Source organism: Mobula birostris, chromosome 7, assembly GCF_030028105.1.
Source record: "Mobula birostris isolate sMobBir1 chromosome 7, sMobBir1.hap1, whole genome shotgun sequence".
NCBI classification, from domain to species: Eukaryota; Metazoa; Chordata; class Chondrichthyes; order Myliobatiformes; family Myliobatidae; genus Mobula; species Mobula birostris.
Window position 1 is genome coordinate 162,955,712 of NC_092376.1, and position 21,158 is coordinate 162,976,869.

The following is a 21,158-nucleotide window of genomic DNA, read 5'->3' on the forward strand; positions in this document are numbered from 1 at the left end:
CCAAAATATTCTTCCTTTCATCCCATCTAAACTTCTTACTTGTAATTTAAAGCCTATATCCCCTGATACGGATACCCCTGTCTGCTAAGAGAAAATGTTTATTAATGTCTACCCTGTCTACGCCCATCATAATTTTGTATACATTTAACAGCCTCCCCCTCAGCCTTCTCCATTCAAAAGAAAGCAACACCAGCCTACTGAATCTCACCTCATAAAATGAGTCTTCATCACAAGCTATATCCTGGTGAATCTCCTTTGCACCCTTTTCTCAGAGCAATCACGTCCTTCCTATGCTGTTGAGGAAATGAATCTACACACAATATCCCAGATGTGCCCTCTTCAATGTTTTTATAAAGGTGCACTGTAAGTTTACCTTGGCTTTTATTCTTTGGACTAGATAATGAAGGCTGGCATCTCACATGCCTTTTTCACCATCCTTTCTACCTGTGCTAAAACCTACAAGGATCTTTGTAGTAGTACACCAAGGTCCCTCTGTCCCTCAGCATTCCCTAGGACCTCTTTAATGTGTATGTCCTACCCCTATCTGAACTCCCAAAATTCATCTCTATGCACTTATCAAGATTGGATTCCGCCTGTTATTGCTCTGCCCAGTGCACCAGCTGATGAATACTTTCTACGCACTGAGATGTTCCTCCTCCCTATCAAAAATACCATCAACTCTCTTTTTTCCCCAACCTTAGTGCTGCACTACAAAAGATGTTCTTAAGTATTTCAATGAAAGCATCACAAATTCTTAGCCTGGTTGATTTCTCCTTGGTACTATCCGAAAGCTGGGCTTGAAAATAGGCACAACATCGTTCGTAATTTTAATTGAGTACATAAATTAGCATAAGCAATCAACCATACATTTCATTTATAAGGATGAAGAAACAGTTAAGTCACTCTTGCATAATTCTTCCTTAACAGGCTCAACATACTTAAAAACTTGCAAAGGAAAAACTTCCTAATGTTTAAGATTACATACTTTTTAATGCTACAAAGTTATTTTCTCTAGGCTGATTAATACCTCCACCCACTAACTGACCCCTCCACACCCCAACCGCCACTACTTTATAATTTCCTGTCAGTTACCTCATGTACAGAATGCCTGTGCCAAGCATCACTTTATGGACATATAATTAATCTATGTACATAAGCTGTTTTATGCATTTATATTCATTGTGGTTTTTTTATTATTGTGTTCTTTATTTTATTGTGTTTTTTTCTGCTTCATTGGATCTGGAGTAACAATTATTTTGTACTCCTTTACACTTGTGTACTGGAAATAACATTAAACTGTCTTGAATCTTAAGCCATAAAAACACGTTAAAATAATCAAAAACTGTACCGCATTGAAATGCCCAAAGTATGGCTTGGAATTTGTGGGTCCTTGCACAGCTTCTTGTGTTAATCAACTCACCTGTCATTAAGAATGCAGAAGTTCTGAAATCAATGGCTGATCTTGCTGGCTCTGTTCTATGAACTGCAAGAGCTTGTTACAAATCCCCCAACACATTGCGGATGTTAGATCTAACTATTAAATTGTTAGAAACTGCTAAGTTAGACCTGCTGCAGCATCTGTCAGGCCTTTGTTTCAGTGTAGATTTTACAGCAGTGAGAAGAAACAGAAAATAAATATAGAACATGTTGGAATTCTTTCCTAAAATCTGTTTTTATTTGAGATTTTATCAGCTGAATATTTTTGAATTTCATTTACCTGACAGAACCCATAATAGTGCTGAAGTACAGGGCATCCTTGGAGGTCCATAACTCCCTGCCAGAGGCCACACAAGTTGATAGAGTGATAAAGAAGGTGTATGGGATGCTTGCCTTTATTAATCGAGGTACTGAGTTTAAGAGTCAGGCAGTTATGTTGCAGTTCTATAAATCTCGAAGTGGTTAGACAACATTTAGAATATCACCTTCAATTTTGGCGACCCCATTATACGAAGGACACGGAGGCTTTGAGAAGCATGCAGGTTGACCAGGTTGGTGCCGGCAGTGTAGTGGTTAGCACGAAGCTACTACAGCTCAGTGCGTCCGATTCCGGAGTTCAATTCCGTCGCCGTCTGTAAGCAGTTTGTACGTTCTCCCCATGACCGCATGGGTTTCCTCCAGGTGCTCCTGTTTTGTCCCACAGTCCAAAGACGTACTGGCTAGTAGTTCAATTGGTCACTGTCAATTGTCCTGTGATTAGGCTAGTATAAAATAGGTGGGTTGCTGCAGTGGCACAGCTTGTTGGGCCAGAAGGGCCTGTTCTGCACTGTAACTCTAAATTAAATAAATAAATAAGCAAGCAAACAAACAAACAAATAAATAAATAAGTTGGAGAGCATCTGTTATACAAAGAGGTTGGACAAACTAGGATTATTTTCTTTGGACCAGCAAAGGCAGCAGGGAGACTTTTTGGAAGTTTATAAAGTTGTGAGAGGCTATATCCATCATCTTTTTCCCAGGGTCACAATATTTACTAGCAGAGGGGAAATGTTTGAAGGAGATTGTGGGGTGAGTTTTTATACATACAGAGTGGTGGATGCATGGAATGGGCTGCCAGAAATGGTGTAGGAGGCAGACACAATAGAGGTGTTTAAGAGTCTCTTAGATAGGAACATGAATATGCAGAGAGTACAAGGATTTGAACCAAGTGCAGGCGGGATTAGTGTAATCAGATATCATTAGCTTAATTAATTCAGTAGTTCAAAGGGCCTGTCCTTCTGCGTTCTAGTTAGTTATATTATCTTAAACTATTTGTGGTTTCTATAATTTTAATTTAAAAGTGTTCTGAGTTCAATTTTTACTTAAAGCTTCTTTATATCAGAGACATTCATTAGCTTTGGACAGGCACCAAAACCAGAGACAGCTTTTCCATCAAAGTTTTTCCTGAGACAATTCAGGGCCTCATCTGTTGACTGACAGGATACCTGTCCAGATGTGTGCGGACAACAAGTCTCAACATTAAACACAACCAATAAGTGCAATTCTGCACGTCAAGCTTGCTATTCCTGAAAATTAGGTCACAATGGAAATGGACCATTTAAAGAGGTTCAAGGAAGGCTTCTCACATTGAAGGTTTCTGGAAGGATATTGTAGAAATCAAGGTGATTTGGTTGAATTGTCATTATGCATGAAACGCACACGAGCTTTGATTTTGTGACACTCACACACTATGTAATTGCTTTGCTTCCCAATTACCCCAAGCGTAAATTTAGAGGAGGAAACAGGCCTTTATAGTCAATACATGTAACAGCACAGGATGGCACTTACTTGATTGTAAGCAATAAGTTTGACAAAGTGAATTGCAATTTGCCGTCACCCGTCTTTTCATTTACAAATTATGACATGCCAAATTAATTCATGGGAAACCAATGTTCTTCTACATCAGACCATAAACCATCAAAATATAGCTATCAATTAGAGCAGGATGGTGTGACATTTAGTACTAAAAGCTTTTCTTAATGGATATTTAGTTGATAGGAATTCAGCACCTAACTTTTTTTTGATTTCCAAGTGCATATATATTTCACCTACGGACCAGTGGTAAGAGCAAACTAACTGGCATCTAGATCATAAATATAATTGAATGTCCAACAGACAAATCACAAGCTTAAGATTCCAAGCTACATTTTGATGGAAACAGGATCTTGAATTAGTGCAATGTGAGTGATAACTAATCCAAATATGATTTTAAATTTCTCACATTTTACTTTGATCTTCATCAGTGAAGTGCAAGTCACAAAGAATGTATATCAGTATCTTTCTCCGTGACCTAACAAAATATGGTGTAAATATTCAGCATATAGGGAGAGAGAAATACAGTAAACATTTCAATACTTTTTTCCTGTTGTTTGCGTCAATACTTTTTTGTCAGAATTGGTTTATGAACACTTGCTTCATTCTGCTGCACAAAAATAAAGATCTGTCACATCTTAGATAGGATTATGTACAGAATTTAATTTTGATCACTTTCAGAAGAGCACATTAATGTGTACATGTAATCCTTAACACACTTGATGATGAATATTTTGGGTCCTGTCATCCAGCTGGCAACACACTCTTCCTGTACATGCCCGATGTAGGAAGTTCATCAGATCTTAGTCTTTTCATCTGCCTTCTCAACAATGGCATTGAATGACAACACCATTTATTAACATTCATCATGGTTTTCTTCGGCAGCATGATTCATTACACTAATTGCATCAACCTCAATGTACAACAGCTAAAATGTTATTATTTTGTTTTATTTCTATTTCCAAATCATTTCTGGCCCCACCTCTATGAACTGAGAAACCATGCATTCACCAGGCTAGGCTTCCTCTCTTACTGGTTCAAGAGTCAGTAAGGGTAGACACAGTTAAAGTTCCTTTCTGTCTTTGAATGAGACTTTGTCCCTCTTTACTGTTGCTCCCACCCTCTGCTTCAACCAGTCCAGATAAAGATTAAGAACTCACTCACTGAAGAAATTATAGCTATCAAGATCTCCACAGAACAATGAGAGGCATCAGGCTGCAATCCATATTTAATATGCCTGGTACGTTTTCCCTTCAAATATTTTTTCATTAATTCATTAGAGCATTTTTTTCATTTTATACACATACCTCAAATTTTAAACGCTACAATCTATTTCAGCACATAATCATACATCATAACAATGAGAAATCATAATGATTAATGGTATAACTAGTTAATAAGGGCAGCCTGCATGCATGAAGTCAATTCTCAATAAAAATAAGTGAATGTTAAATTATTTTGCAATGAGTAACCGGGCAGATTACAATGTCCTGGTTGAATTTCAACAGGAGACATTCCTTCATTTTATTTCCAGAGCAACATTTAGAAATAATTATTCATAACCTTGGTGCCTTCAGTCTGGACTGTTCCAAAGGAGTTCTGACTGTCAGTCCATCTTTCTCCTGGCCTATGAATATGAATATGAATATGGAATATGAAGTTCAGCCTAATATTCCTCAGTTTTAAAAGTGTACCTTTATTTTCGAAAATGTCCATAGCCATCACCTCTTTAACACCCTGACTACGTTTGGTCAACTTTCCCAGTATCACTTATTTGGTTTAATGCCAAGTTTTGTTCAGTGACATTCCTTTCGACACAGTTTGGGATGTTTCACGATGTTACAAACAAGTCCTGGCTGTTTATCAGCTTTATTGTTTTTGTAAAGCTGATATTTTGCAAAGCAATCAATGTGAGTCAGGCAACTTACGGTGTCGTTCCATTCATAGGATTTGTCTTCCCTCTGACAGGTTGCTGGTCAATTTGCTCAGTTATAAATCTCATGGTGCTATTTTTACAGCAAAACCCTTTGCTCTGTTATGATTAAACTATGAAAGCAATACTTAACACACATACCAGTGATGTTAAGTGATTAATGATAATAACTTTAAATGGAAAATAAACTTGCCCTCTTTTATATAAACCAATGTTTGATAACCACTTTGCATTGGTAACATGTCAATGAATCAGAAGTGATGCTCACTAGTTATGTATTTATACGGACTTAAGCCAGATCATTTGGGTAAAAGGCAGAACTAGCCAAGCATCGGAAGATTATTCACAATTAGTTTCACTGTTTAAACTAAAAGTGAGAAATGGCCAGGTATTCTCTTCTTGTTAATCAGTTACAATAGTGGTCCTTCTGACACAATTGAAAGCAATTCTGTATATTCATTTAGAGTCATAGAGCAGAACAGAGTATGGATGCAGATCCTTCAGCCTGACCATTCCATGCTGACCATGATACCCATCCGGCTACTCCCAACTTCCTGTGTCCACGCCATATCCTCTAAGCCCTGTTGAGCCAAGTGCTTCTTAAACGCTGCCATTGTACCCGTCTCCACCACATGCTCTGGAAGCTCATTCCATACACTCATCATCTTCTGCATGGAAAAAGTTGACTCTTAGATCCCTTTAAAATCTTTCCCCTCTCACACTAAATAAATCACCTTCCAGTTTGGACACCACTATGCTGAGGAAAGATTGATACCATCCACTTTATCTGTGCCTTTATTTGTGCAAAGTCAACCCTTTCTTATGAATGAATGCCTCAGTAAAGGTGTCAATAACCACTTGGAGTTCTCTTTCTCTCTCTCTCTCCATACCAACTCCACCCTGAACCTCCCCATTCTTCCACTTCACATTTCACCTCAGCCTTCCACTTTGCTTCCCAATCTGTAAATCACATAGGCTGGGGCCTCACAGTTATCCCCCACTTTGACTTTATCAGCTCACAGTTCTGGTAATTTCAAAAATCTCAAAACTAAATAAGCATGTAAAAATGGCAGGTTTCATCCATGAGGTGATCAACCTTGGCAAAATCAACCCATTGCTTTTTCACCGATGGAGACATTTGAGATGGCAGATACCGGAAACAGGAGCAAAAAATTGTCTATTGGAGAAATTCAGTGCATCAAGCCGCATTCACGTGAGGCAAGAAATTTATGTTTCAGATCAAAACCCTACAGAGTTTTGACACAAAACGTCTACGATTTCTTTCCTCCCATAGATGCTGCTTGACTTACTGACGTCCTCCAACAGACCGCTTGTTGCTGTCTTTTCAGCCCTCCCTACTATCACATTCAGTCCCAGTTTCAAGCCGTGAGTTATTCCTGTTTTTGAACATGAGCATTTACAGTCAAAAGTCTTTTGTTCCCTCATAAAAAGACATTTATTTTCAGCACTCTCTTAAATTTCAGACATTCATCTTCTCCTTTATGAACTGCTTCTTCTTTCAGTTTCGTATTCTATAATAGTTATGGTGATGCTCCAAAGCCTATTATCACATTCGATTGTATTCTTGTCCTGAAATAGCAGCTTTTTTTAAAAAGAGTTTTGCACATCAATTGTGAGCTTTGAGCTTAGAAATTGGTGGTGAATCTGCTGAACAGGTACTGATGAGAATTTCAGAAGGGTGGAAAATAAGAGACTAGCTGGTAAATCAGGGTGGTGCAAAGATATTAGTTTGTAGGGATGGTTTTGGGGACAGAAAGAGGACTTACGAGTCAGGTTAGATTTTAATGATAGGGGTGTGCGGGAGGAAAGAACAGAGTCCAGGCCTCCATTCCACATTCAAAGGTCAGCAGCTTGGGCCGATTGGAGTTCGAGGCCTAATTTTCAGGGTTCTGTTACTGATGTGTCCAGTGTAGGAGGCTTAGAGTTCAAGCCCTCATCCACAGTCCTTCTTCATCATCATCTGCGAGTCTTGGGTTGATAACAAAGATCGAAATCTGGAGGTCGATTGGAGGCCCTGTCGATGCCCAATGGCTGGAACTCCAAGTCTGCGAATCCCTGCGAGTCCACTGGGGAAATCAAGGCCTTGTGTCTGCAAATCCATGAGTCTGTTGGAAGTTGAAGATGGCCAGTGCTGGAGTTAGAGGACTGTAAATGTGTGCATGGGAAGGAGGAAGGAACAAGACTTGTTTTGTTTTGTTGTGTTCTGTGTTGTCTGGTCAAAATATGATCATCCTATGTTGGTGCCGTAATCTTGTTTATTTATTTTTAAAATATTGACATATAGCGCGGAAAAGGCCCTTCCAGCCCTTCGAACTGCACTGTCCAGCAATCCCCAAGTTAATCCAAGCCTAATCATGGGCTAATTTACAATGATCAATTATCCTACCAACCGGTACATCTTTGGAGGGAGGAAGCAGAAGTTCCCGAAGGAAACCCACACAGTCATGGGGAGAACGTACAAACTCCTTACAGGCAGTGGCGGGAATTGAACCCAGGTCGCTGGTACGGCAAAGTGTTGTGCTAATCACTATGCTATCGTGCCACCCCATGTGTAGCCACAATTACATACTTGGGTGCGATGGTTGTTAACACAAGTAACACACCTCACCATATGATTCATTATATATCCGATACATAAATTTCAACATGAATTTAAAGTCAAGGAGCAACAGTAAACAAAAACTATATAAATATACAACAGGATAAAGTTAATTTTTTTTAAAGTGCATGGAGTTGCACCCAACAAAAATCTGGTATACATAATTAATAAGTAAGAATAGGGAACATTAATACGTTATGTACTTTAAATTAAATATTCAGAACCCTGTGCAAAATACAATGCTACATTTCGGCAGTGTGAGAATCAATATTCTCACTGTGAGGAGGATTTTAAATCTTTCTAGTGGAGCAATGATCTATTCTCCTTCATTTCCCAGACATTGGCGCTTACCCCATCTTTCTGACACCTTAACAGGGATAGATTTTGTCTTGACCTCATCTTCCAAATCATGAGCATCTGCCTTCAACAGATTGTCCTCCAGAAATTCAAACATCTTCAACAGGATCCCACCATCAAAGAGATCATTACCTCCCCCCCACAATTCTCCATTTTCTGCAAGGATCAGTCCCTTCATGTTTTCCTTGTCCATTCCTTACTAATCTCCCTCCTGACACATACCCCTGCAAGTGAAAGAAATGCTACACCTGTCTATTCATCTCCTCCCTTTCCTCCATTCAGGGACCCAAAGAGTCCTACCAGGTGACCCAACACCTCACCTGTGAATCTGTTGGGGTTGTCTATTGTATCTGGTGTTACCGATGCGACTTCCTTTACACTGGTGAAAACCCAATGTACATTAGGGGATCCACTTTGTTGAGCACTTTCGCTCCATCTGCCAAGAGCGGAATTTCTTGGTGCCAAGCCTTTTAATACCTGTCTCTTCCCATTCTGACGTGTCGGTCTATGGCCTCCTCTTTTACTGTGAAGAGGCCACTCTCAGGATGGAGGAGCAACGCTTCCTAACCTGTCTGGGTAGCCTCCAACCTGATGGCATGAACATCGATTTCTCCTTCCGATAAACATTTCTCTCCCCCTTCCCTCTTCTTCAGTCCCCCAGTCTGGCCTCTTACCTCTTCTCCTCACCTGCCTATTACCTCCCCCTAGTGCCCCTCCTTTTGTTTCTCCTATGGTTCACTTTCCTCTCCTATCAGATTACTTCTTCTCCAGCCCTTCACCTTTCCCACCCACCTGGTTTCCCCCATCATCTTCCAACTAGTCCTCCTTCCCATCTGTCCACCTTTTGGAGTTATGGATGCGATAGGAGGTGAGGACCTCAATACAATAGCTGTCACTAAAGAGGTACTGCTGAGCAAACTTTGGGCCTGAAGATAGACAAGTCCCCCGGTCCTGATGTAATGCAACCCAGGATACTGAAAGAAATGGCAGTAGTAAAGGCTTTGGTGATAATTTACCAAAATTCTCTGGACTCTGGGCAGGTCCTAGTGAATTGGAAGACAGCGAATGTCACGCTGCTGTTCAAAAAAGGATGTAGACAAGAGGCAGGTAACTATAGGAAAGATGCTTGAAGCTAGCATTAAAGAAGTAATAGCAAGGCATCTGTAAAGAAATGAATCCATCAGGCAGACACAGCATAGAGTTAGCAAAGGCAGGTCCTGTTTGACAAACTTATTAGAGTTCTTTGCAGATGTATCGAGTGCAGTAGATAGAGGAGAGAAGTTGGACGTTATTTACTTGGATTTCCAGAACACGTTCGATAAGGTGCTGCATAATATAAGGATGCATACTGGGGGTTGGAGATGGGGTAATGTATTAGCATGGGTAGAAGATTGGTTAACTAATAAAAAGCAGAGTTGGACTACATGGGTGTTACTCTGGTTGGCAAACAGTGGTGAGCAGTTTGCCACAGGGGTTGGTGCTGGGCCTGCAACTGTTCATGATCTAGAAGAGGAGACCGACTGTAGCATACTTAAGATTGTTGATGATACTAAATTGAGTGGAACAGTAAATTATGCAGAACATAAAAGAGTCTGCTGAGAGTTATAGATAGGCTAAGTGAGTGGGCAAGGGTCTGGAAGATGGAGTCTAATTTTCGTAAGTACAAAGTCATCCACTTTTGAAGGAAAATGAAACAGCAAATGATTACTTTAAATGGTAAAAATTTGCAGCATGCTGCTGTGCAAGGGGACTTGGGAGTGCTTGGGCATAAATCACAAAAGGTTTGCAGGTGCAGCCGGATATCAAGAAGGCAAATGGAATGTTGGCCTTCACTGCAAGAGGGACTGAATTTAAGAGTAGGGAGGTTATGCTGCAACTGCACAGGGTACTGGTGGGGCCGCACCTGGAGTACTACATGCAGTTCTGGTCTCCTTACTTGAGGAAGGATATACCGGCTTTGGAGGCAGTGCAGGAGAGGTTCAACAGGTTGATTCCAGATATGAGGCGTTTAGACTACGAGGAGGGATTGAGTCACCTGGGACAGTACGCGCTGTAATCCAGAAGAATAAGAGGAGATCTTATAGAAACATACAAAATTATGAAAGGGATAGGTAAGAGGGAGGCAGGAAAGTTGTTTCCACTGCTATGTGAGACTAGAACTAGGGGACATAGCCTCAAGATTCGGGAGGGGGGGAGTAGATTTAGGACAGAGATGAGGAGGAACTGCTTTTCCTAGAGAGTGGTGAATCTCTGCGCAATGAAGCAGTGGATGCTATCTCAGTAAATATATTTAAGACAAGGTTGGTTAGATTTTTGCAGAGTAGGGGAATTAAAGGTTATGGGGAAAAGGCAGGTAGGTGGAGATGAATCCATGGCCAGATCAGCCATGATCTTTTTAAATGGTAGAAAAGGCTTAATGGGCCAGATAGTCTACTCCAGCTCCTATTTCTTATGTTCTTAAGTTTTTATTTTGGTGTCTTCCCACTTCCTTTCCCGTCCTGAAGAAGTTAATCAGCTTGAAACATCAATTGTTTATCAACTTACATAGACGCTGCCTGACCTGCTGAGTTTCTCCAGCATTTTATGTGTGTTGGTGAAGCAATGTACCAGTAGGAAGCATTAGAGAACAATAAAAAGGTTCACAAAGTGCATTAAGTGCAACCATCTTACATGATTCACTACTCAGGGGAAGAGGAATGAGTGTGCACAACCATGAATGCAAGTTGCCACCCGTGTACTTAGATACAAGATTGATGCCAGAGGGGAAGAGACCAACAAGAGTGGTTTATAAACAGGAGGACCAGACAGGATGCAATGCAAAGCAAAGGTAGAGCATGTGTTTATATACAGACAGAACTTCACAAATTAGGCCAACAAACTGCAAAATCAGTAATCACATAAGATCAAAATCTAATGACAGTAATGGGCAATAGTAATAAAAGAGAAATAATTAGCTCATAATACTCATGGCTTCAATATACTTGGGAAAGAAAATAAGAAAAATATGATGATATAGGATATTGATCAACAATAATTTACTTGAGGGAGTAAAAAGGATTAAAAAATAAGCAGTGGAAATATTATGGTGCCTTGTGTTGTATTAAAGGAGCATGATGCAAATTTCTACATAAAGTGCAGAGATGTAAAAGTACTTCACAGCTGTGACAATGGAAGGCAACAATTATCCTGAAATAGGCTGGGAAAATAATAAGGTTAAAGCGTGGGAGGGATTACTAATGTCTTTACTGCATGTTCAGTAAGTTTTTAGCCAAGTAAGGAAAGAAGCTGATCAACCAATAATCTACTGCAGGACCTCGCTGGTTAAGCAACATCAATGGAGGCGGGGGCGGTTGGGGAAAGGGGTAAATGAAGTTGTCAAAATGTCCGGTCAAAACCCTGCACAAGGATCCTGTTGCTCCAGAATCCTTCATCTGCATCTCTTTTTTCTCCAGATGTGAAAAGGTGCTGGATTCAGTCAAGTTAAATGGGTGAACTAATGGGATCTGTTTCATTGGGGGAGCATAGATGAAATAGTGATCTCAAATAATTTAATTTACGCATCCTTGTGGAAAAGGAACAGAAATCATTTTATGCAGGAAAATACTTCACAGCAGGAAGGCTAATTTTAGAAAGCTGACAAGGAATCGAGTTTAGGTGGATTGGAATGTGAAGTTGGCAGGCAAAACAGTACATGAGCAATGGGTGACTATGAAAGAGGAGATAGCTGGAAACAGCAGATAGATTTGCAAAAGAGAGCCAAGAAGGCTATCTGAAACTAGAGATCTCTGGTTCATTAAGGTACAAGAAATGTGACCATTTTTTGAACATTATATGATAAAAACTTGATTTTACTTTGAGTGAAATATTATAGCAACTTTTGCAGGTGTCTAAGAGGATCATTGACACACCTGAAGGTTTTCTATTGACCTTCATGAATAAGAGGATGCTACCAATATCCTAGGCAAGGAAGAGGTTGTGATAAAGATGACATGAACAGAATAGGCAAAGGGATGGTTATAACAAGTCTGACAGCATTCAGATTAAAAATATCATCAGGTCTGGAAGGATTAAATCCCCTATGACTGGGTGAATTAAACCTGTACATGGTGGAGGTTCCAGAAAAGACCATCTGATTCTATTTTGGATTTGGGAGTAAAACTCAGTGTGAAGGGACCAGAAAACAAAATTAATTAGCACTTCAAAAAATGAGTTCATGACTTAATGTTTGTGTGCATGTATTACAAAAATTCATCTTTAGCTAGCTTGGAGTTTTCTAATGAACAGTGCTGAAGAGGATATGGTGGTTAATGTGGATATGAATCTGCAGAAGGTCCCTAATGAAGTACCACTTAATACATTTGTCAGCTAACTTGATGTTTAGGGGGCTTTATTGACGCAGAATGACTGAGGTTCAAATAAGCTTGTGTAAACACAAGTCTTTGGTGAAAGTCTTATTGCTGATTAACTGTAATCTGAAAACACACGCTTGTTCCTCAATCATAATTTAGTTATTTGTGGACAAGGAGAACAACATGGCCCCTGTCACCACAAGTCATTTTTATGCAAAATTGGCTAGCAGTTACAGATAGTAACCATTTGGTAAATTGTGTATTTTCAAATTCCTTACTTGCGAGATCAATCGTCATTCCCAATATAGGTGTTAAAAGTCAATAGTAACTGCAAGCTAACAATAGATGATACTTGGAAATTAGTAAAGTTATTGTCTCTTTGTTGGTGTGCATTCCTTGAATCCTTCAATTGCATTCTTATCTCAACTCCAGTAAGTGAAATGGCCCTGGACACACTACTCTGCAAAGGGAAGCTATGCTCTTCAAATAGTTTTTTTGCTTGGGCTGTCTGCATTCTAACTGCAATCTATCCCTGCTTGGACATTAATTTTCAGTTGCCTTGACACAACTTCCACAACAGTACAACTGAGAATGCAGCTGAGAATCCCAACAGCATCTATTGATCGTACAAACACTGGCATAGAGTTATAAAGCAAGGACGGAACTATTATGAAAACTTAACTGGTCCACAGCTCAGCTACACTGACCACTTCTCAGAAAGGATAATCACATTCCGAGGGGGAGTGCAGGGAGAATTATTGGAACAGAACACAGAAATCTACGTCACATTACAGGCCCTTTGGCTTATGATGTTGTGCCGACCATGTAACCTACTCTAGAAACTGCCTAGAATTTCCCTACCGCATAGCCCTCTATTTTTCTAAGCTCCATGTACATATCTAAGAGTCTCTTAAAAGACCCTATTGTATCCGGCTCCAGCACAGTCGCCAGCAGTTCATTCCACACATCCACCACTCTCTGTGTGAAACCCTGACAACCCCTCTGAACCTACTTCTAAGTACCTTAAAACTATGCTTCCCTTGTGTTAGCCATTTCAGCCCTGGGAAAAAGCCTCTGGTTATCCACACAATCAACACCTCTCATCATCTTATACACCTCTATTAGATCACCTCTCATCCTCCACCGCTCCAAGGAGAAAGGCCAAGTTCATTCAACCTATTTTCATAGGGCACACTCTCCAATCCAGGCAACATCTTTGTAAATCTCCTCTGCACTCTTTCTATAGTATCCACATCCTTCCTGTAGTGAGGTGACCAGAACTGAGCACAGTACTCCAAGTGGGGTCTGACCAGGGTCCTATATAGCTGTAACATTACCTCTCGGCTCTTGAACTGAATCCCACGATTGATGAAAGCCATTGCACCATACGCCTTCTTAACAACACTCACAACCTGCACAGCAGCTTTGCGTGTCCAATGGACATGGACCCCAAAATCTCTCTGAACCCCCACACTGCCAAGAGTCTTACCATTGATACAATATTTGGCCTACCAAAATGAACCACTTCATACTTATCTACGTTGAACTTCATCTGCCACTCCTCAGCCCAGTTCTGCATCCTATCGATGTCCCACTGTAACCTCTGACAACCCTCCGGACTGTCCACAACACCTCCAACCTTTGTGTCATCAGCAAACTTACTAACCCATCCCTCCACTTCCTCATCCAGTTCATTTGTAAAAATCACAAAGTGGAGGGGTCCCAGAACAGATCACTGCGGAACACCACTGGTCACCGACCTCCATGCAGAATACGAACCATCTACAATCTCCCTTTGCCTTCTGAAGGCTAGCCAATTCTGGACCCATAAAGCAAGGTCTCCTTGGATCCCATGCCTCCTTACCCATACCTGGTAAAAGTGATCAGAGGGTTCAGCTTTGCAAAGGGACCCAGGGGATCTTAATGTAGAGAGGTTATGGTATGTTCATGAAAGGTTTTGGGAAAGTAAATAATGCTGTCAGGAACTAAAGATAGGTCGAAGTCAATTTATTATCAAAGTATATATATGTTACCATATGCTACCTTGCATTTTCTTCCAGGCATTTACAGTACCAAAGAAATACAACAGAATATTTGAAAAATATATATAAACAAAGATTGACAAACATCGAACGTGCAAAATAAGTCAAAATGTGCAAATTAAAAAGATACTAATGGCATGAGTTGGAGAGTGCTTGCAAGTGAGTCTTTAGGTTAAAGGAGGGGAAGTGGGAGGAGCACCAGAAGGAGGTGATGGACAGGTAAGGAGATAAGGTGAGAGAGGGAAACAGGAATGGGGTATGGTGTAGGGCAGGTGGGGGTGATTACCAGAAATTTGAGAAATCAATGTTCATGCCATCAGGTTGAAGGCTACCCACACTCCATCCTGAGTATGGCCTCATTGCGACAGTAGAGCAGGCCATGGACTGACATGTTGGAATGGGAATGGGAAGTAGAACTGAAATGGGTGGGCACTGGGAGGTCCAGCTTTTTGTGGCAATTGAAGCAAAGGTGCTCAACGAAGTGGTCTCCTAATCTATGTTGGGTCTCACTAATATACAGGAGGCCACACTGGGAGCACTGGACACAGCAGGTAACCCCAACAAACTTGCAGGTGAAGTGGCACTTCACCTGGAAGGACAGTTTGGGGCCTTGAATGGTAATGAGGGAGGAGGTATAGGGACAGGGGTGGCACTTAATTCATGTTCCAATCCTACACCGGCATCGCTCCCCAACTCTTCATACTCCAAATCGATGACTGCATTGGTACTGTATCCTGCACTTCAGGTTGAGTTCATTGATTTCATCAACTTTGCCTCAAATTTACCTGGTCTATTTCCAACACTTCTCTCTCCTTTCTCAATCTCCCTGTCTCCATCACTGGAAACAGTCTATCAAATTATACTTTTCAAAAACCCACTGACTCACACAGCTGTTTGGACTGTACCTCTTCCCACCCTGTGACTCGTAAAAATGCAATCCTCATCTCTCTGTTCCTCTGTCTCCTCCACGTGTGCTCTCAGGATGAGGTGTTTCATTCCAGAACTACTGAAATATCCTCCTTTTTCAAACAAAGGGGCATCCCTTCCTGCACCATCAATGCTGCCCTCACCTGCATCTCTTCCATTTTGCGTATATCTGCCCTCACTCCATCCTCCCGCTCGCCATACCAGAGATAGGGTTCTTCTGGTCCTCACCTATTACCCCACTAGCCTCCACGTCCAGCACATAATTCTCCATAACTTTTTCAATCTCCAACAGGATCCAACCACTAAGCACATCTTTCCCTCCCCTCCCCAGTTTCCTTTTCCACAGGGATCGCTCCCTGTGCAACTCCATTGTCTACTCATCCCTCTCCACTGATCTCCCTCCTGGTACTTATCCTTGCAAGCAAAACAAATGCCATCCCTGCCCCAACACCTCCTCTCTCACTACCGTTCAGGGACCCAAACAGTCCTCCCAGGTGAGGTTTCACTTCACATCTGAGTCTGTTGGGGTCATCTACTGTATCCAGTGCTTCTGGTGTGGCCTCCTTTGTATCAGTGTGACCCAACATAGATTGGGAGACTGCTTCACCAAACGCGTTCACTCCATCCGCCACAAAAAGTGAGATGTACTGGTGGCCACCCATTTCAATTCGACTTCCCGTTCCCATTCTGACATCAGTCCATAGTTTCCTCTACTGCCATGATGAGGCCATACTCAGGTTGGAGAAGCAATACCTTATATTCCATCTGGGTAGCCTCCAGCCTGATGGCATGAACATCAATTTCTTGAAATTTCTGTAATTGAATTCCCCCTCCTCTCCTTCACCATTCCGCATTCCAATGTTCCTCTCTCACCTTATCTCCTTACCTGCCCATCACCTTCCTCTGGTGCTCTTCCCCCTTCCCTTTCTTCCATGATCTTCTGTCCTTTCCTGTCAGATTCCCCCTTCTCTAGCCCTTTATCTCTTTCACCAATCGACTTCCCAGCTCTTTTCTTCACCCTCTCCCCCCTCCCAGTTTCACCTATCACTTGCCACCTTGCACTTCTTCTCCTCTCTCTCCACCTTCTCATCCTGACTTCTCCCTTTTCTTTCCAGTCCTGATGAACGTCTCAGCCCGAACCGTCAACTGTTTACTCCTTTCCATAGCTGCTGCCTGACCTGCTGAGGTTCTCCAGCATTTTGTGTGAATATTCACCAGGCTGGTTGCAGAAATTTAAGAAAAGGCACAGCATTAAATTTTCAAAGATTTAAAAAAAAATTAAAGATAAAGCTTCTGCCTGCTGATCACAAAGCAGCAGAGAAATTCATTGATAAATTTGCGAAGATCGTCGCTGAAGAAAATCTAACACCAGAACAAGTCTAGAATGCTGATTGTTTTCATACGTTACATAAAACCTAAAAAAAAGTAAAATACAAGTAGAGGATACTGTGACCTTTTAATCAAAACATGCATCATAGGTGAAGATGCAAAGCCTGCCATTGTCCATTATTGTTTAACTGCTGATTCAGGTATTCGCCCGATGCTACTGTGCTGTTTTTGTTACCCTGTGCTCATTTTATGTTCATTATATTAATGATATGTCATACTTTTTACTGTCCATTTGTGTGATGAACAAGTAGAAGACAAAGACTGTTTACTGGTAGCACATAAATTCAGAGTCAGAAATGATGGTGATCCCAAGCTATCTCAAAATATATTCCAAACTTTGAAATCCAAACACTTCTGGCCTCAAGCATTTCAGATAAGGAGTACTTAGCCTGTGGTGAGAGGACAGCACAGCCTGGATGGTGGGGTCCAGGTAAATGGTCAAAGAAACAGAGACAATGTGAAGAAAAACAAATAGTCAGCACCAAATGCACTGTTTGGAAGAGGGGTAAAGTAGATCAAATCCAGTGATCCGTACAGAGGAAAATGTTGCAACCAGCATCTATGCTTCAGACATATTTGTGTTAACACCTTGGTGTGTTTCAAAGCTCTTTTTAATCTATCTAATACTTAGACTACAGATCTGTGATTCACAAAGTATTCCTGTCACCAGCTTCAAACCGAGATCATGGCTAAATGATGTAATGCATAAAATATTGTGCACCTGTGAGTGATGCAATAGAGTATGCCTAACTATAGTTCCCCTTCTTCAGTGGCACAGTAATACAAAGTGTACACATTTAATTCAAAAACAATGTTGCTATCAATCTATCTCTGACATCTCAACCGACTACCAATAAACTTCCAAACCATTTGCATCTCACTGCAAAAACTCAAGGAAATAGGACCAGGAATAGGCTGTCTGGCTCCTCAGTTCTGCACCACAATTCCATCTGATCATTGCTGATTTATTCCAAGCCTCAACTCCTCTTTTGTAGAGCTTTGTGAAATACTTCCCAAAAGATTGGGAATGGCATGAATGGATCTTTCACAGCTAATTTTGTCATGATGCGACCAAATATAGAAAGATAACATTATAAGCTTAAAAATATGTATAGTTCTGAAGCAAGATTTGCGTCGTACCATATCAAATTCTTAGAAACAATATCTTATTGCGATTCATTTGCTGCAATTATATGTGGAATCCCATTGGCCGTAGATGACACATTAAACTAAGGCAATGTCTAATGTGTCAGGACTATCTGAAGGACAACTTGCAAGTTTGCCATTGGTCACTCATTAAAACAGACTGGCTTCTCACCGATGTCATTGCTCTTTGTGGAATGTAACTGTGAACGAATTGGCCACTTTTCTCTGCTTCTAAAGTACTTAAGGTATTCTGGGAGATCTTGCAGTTGTCAAAAGTACTATATAAATAGGTTCTTCCGTCCCTTCAGTAAAACTTAATTCCCTTTCTGTCATAATTTTAGTGAGTGATTTTTAAAAGGCATAGTGATTATGCTGTGTCTCCAATATGGGTCCCAATAGTAATGCTCTCCCTCTAAAATGAGACCCAGATGGTGAGACTGCCCCGTGTTGAAAGTGCTAATGTAGAGGCTCCCTCTTAATTCCATCAAAATACTTCAGGACACCAATTATAAATGATTAAAGAAATGCAATCCACTTAGGTCTTAAAAAGGAATATAATTTTTCTTTTTAGCCTCGCAGTCATCATGGGAGACATTAAATAATTTCATAAACTGAATAATGTTCAAGCATCTACCACAAGAGTGATTTAACTTAAATAGCTCAACTAATGACTAAATGCATGACGGTCTAACATCATGCTATTCATGGGCAGAAGCACAGAAATTAAATATGTAATTTCAAACTGTGAGCTAACACTTGTGAAAATGAATTAATATTAAAGCTTTGTTTCAAAAAGATATTTCCCCCCTTGGCAACGCACCAGGATGCTCCATCAAAGAGCAGATGTTTCTTTGTTTTCATTGGGTAAATACTTCCATGGCAAAACAACTTGAGTGGAGTTGCAATAAGGGTACCAGCTCCATCTCACTGGATATTTCGCACCACTTTAATTATCCAGCTCCCTGGATGAATTTCCATCTTCATTTTTGAGACTTATGAAAATCCTGGTACATTCAGAAGATATTTTCTTTAATGCCCCATTTCTCTCTACATGGACCAACCCAGATTTAGTTTCATTGATTTTTTTTAAACTGCAAGTAGTTAATTTTATGGTACCACAAGTAAACTGATGAAAGGTAATCTGGTTTAAATTTTAACTCTGTATTTCCCTCCACAGATCCATCCTGACATTCTGAATATTTCAGTATTTTTGTGTATTATCACAAATTATAGAGTGTTACAAAGAAAAAATGGATTAAAGATAAAAGATGAGCTTTAATCACCATATAATTTGAAGCATACATTGAAAGTTGTTCACAATCACCAACAGTGGAAGGTCTGCAGATGCCGGAAATCCAAATTAATGTAAAAAAATAATGCTGGAGGAACCCAGCAGGCCAGGCAGTATCAATGCAGATGAATAAACAGTCGACGATTTGGGCTGAGACTCCTGAAGAAGGGTCTCAATCAGAGAGGTGATTTGATAGAGGTGGACAAGATGATAAGAGGCATCGAGGGAATTAAAGATAGACTATTTTCTAAATGGGGAGAAAATTCAAACATCAGAAGCGAAAAGGGAATTAGGAGTCCTCATGCCAGACTCCCAGAAACATCGACTATTTATTATTTTCCATTGAAAGGTGTTGTTTATATTAAACACAAATGTAGTACAAGGATTATGCTGAGGGCAGCTCGCAAGTATCTCCATGCTTCCAGCACTAAAGTAGCATGCACACAACTCACTAACCTTAACATTAACTGTACATCTTTGGAAATGTGGGGATGAACCTGAAAACTGGGAGGAGACCCACGTAATCATGGGGAAAGTGTACAAGCTACCTACAGACAGTATCCGGAATTGAACCCCAATCGCTGGCACGGTAAAGTGTTGAACAAACCGCTACGCTACCATGCTACCCAAAACACTGTAAAGACTAAGAATGATGAAACAGGCATGAGAAATACGCTTGTTTTAAATCAATGGTCCCCAACCATTGGGCCGCAGAGCATGCGCTACCGGGCCGCAAGGAAATGATATGATTTGGCAATATGAGTCAGCTGCACATTTCCTTATTCCCTGTCACGCCCACTGTTGAACTTGAACACACACGAGGTCATTACGCACGCGTCATCCATGTCAGCACGGGAAGAAGATCAACTCCTTGAGCTTGCAAATGACGGCGGGCTGAAAAGTATGTTTGACATAACATCTATGCCAGCATTCTGGATCAAAGTCAAGGCTAACTATCCTGAGATAGCCACGAAAGCTCTGAAAACGTTGTTTCCATTTCCAAAGTATCTCTGCGAAGTGGGGTTTTCTGCATTGAATGCAACGAAAACTAAATTGTGGAATAGACTGGACATAAGGAACCCCGTTCGAGTATTGCTGTCTCCCATCACCCCTCGATGGGACCGTCTTGTTGCAGGGAAACAAGCCCAGGGCTCCCACTGATTCAGCGATATTGGTTTGTTGCAATGATTTTATATGTTCATACGGGGAAAATATGTGTTATGTGTTTAATATCCAAACTTCACCTAAAATGTTATGATGCTATTGACTTATAAGTGACTTATAGTTGACTTATCACCTAGATTCCGGTCGTGATTAACACCATCCCACCCCCCCACCCCCCCCCCCCCACCGCCAGGGTTGCCAACTGTCCCGTATTAGCCGGAACATCCCGTATATTGGGCTAAATTGGCTTGTCCCATACGGGACTGCCCGTGTCCCATATTTCCCCTGCTAGCGTAGAGCGTTCCTATGAAACCTTTTGTGCCGAAATTGCATAAAGCGAAGAAGCAATTACCATTAATTTGTATGGGAAAAAATTTTGAGCGTTCCCAGACCCAAAAAATAACCTACCAAATCATACCAAATAACACAAAACCTAAAATAACATTAACATATAGTAAAAGCAGGAATGATATGATAAATACACAGCCTATATAAAGTAGAAATAATGTATGTACAGTGTAGTTTCACTGAACAGAATCGCCAAAAACGATTTGTAGAAAAAAATTGGCACATACACGAATGCGCACACAGGTGCCCGCATAAGGCTTCATAGTCTTTCTCGGGGTAAACACAATGTACTAGGCTGGTACTC